The sequence below is a fragment of the Ciona intestinalis genome, unplaced genomic scaffold (genome assembly GCF_000224145.3).
Source record: "Ciona intestinalis unplaced genomic scaffold, KH HT000167.1, whole genome shotgun sequence".
Taxonomy (NCBI): domain Eukaryota; kingdom Metazoa; phylum Chordata; class Ascidiacea; order Phlebobranchia; family Cionidae; genus Ciona; species Ciona intestinalis.
In genome coordinates, this window is record NW_004190489.1 from 18,983 (window position 1) to 20,409 (window position 1,427).

The window sequence follows — 1,427 nt, forward strand, 5'->3', positions numbered from 1 at the left end:
ACGTACTTTCGCCAATAAATTGTATATTTATATGGTATGCTCACGTCGACATATCGTTCCAGGACCCACAAAGGACGGGTTACAAGTACAAAGGACAGATCCGATAAGGTTGGTACATGTTGCATTTGAATCACAAACACCATCCATACATTCATCAATATCTAAGTAAACATTAAAGTGTTAAGATTAAAGCTGCATTAGAAAAATAACGAACCTTGGCAGTGAGGAACGGCGAGATTGTATGTGTTGTTGTCAAGACAACGTATGGAGCTGTTTCCTATGAGTTGGTATCCACGGTTACAACGGAATGAAAGAGAATCACCGAAACTTGCATTTCCTCCTATTGTTTCTCCGTTGCTAATATTACCAGGGTGGGGACACTGGGCTGTAGCATCAAAGGTTAAACTAATTAGATTGTTCTGAGATCGTTTTAAGTGCTATGAACAAAAAAATACAAACAGCAATTAATAATGCAAAGCAATGGAATTGCCCACTTTCGCAATATAGCTCGAAGCACAGTTGCAAATTATCATATAAATATCACGGTTTGGTGTATTCCAATTCCTTCGTGTAAGTGTAAGTAGATTTTAAGTTTCGTTGAAAAATAGCACCACATAATACCTCGTTCGTGTTCTGGGTTGTGTGGGGCATCTTCACAGCAAACCAATAAGCGCAGTACGGTGAGCAACGATGCAGTTAGTACATAAAGCGCAAATATTAAGCACTTATATAACTAAGGTCAATAAATATTATGCAACAATGATATAAATAAGTAGCACTGCACAGCCAGTTAGTTTAATTAAAAAAAAGTAGGGTGGGGTAAGACGGGACCCTTAAGCACATATTGCCCATTGCTGCTGCTAAAAATCAAATTGTACGAAATATCTTAACCTGTATTTTATTTAAACTACGTTACTATATTGATGATTTAAATTCGTATGCTTTTTCTAGTCATTGAAAAAATGTTGTATTCGTTTAACACCGAATGGTATACTATACATAACTGCAGTGAACGTCTTTACCGCGCACTTTGTTGGACCATGAGAACATACTGTCCAATAGTACTGTATAACATTTGTTTCGTCTATCATTAAATGGTTATCTATACAAGAAGTTTTAAAAAATATCCCATTTTCCCCACCCTACTATATGGAATTTCTTTGGTGAGTTTAAATATCATAAAACAAGTATATAGGAAAATACAAAATTAATAATACCGGTCTTCAAACAGACTATCCTTTCATTTTTAAAATAAGGGTATTATTTATACATTTATAGTTATATGTAAGTGAGCAAACATCTCATCAGCATGGTTATTCATCAAATCTAAGCAACTCACGGAGACAAGTGATTCCATCACCAATTAGTCCTGATGGACATTCCCCACAAGAATATCTGCTTCAGGTGCTACCTTATCAGACACGTAA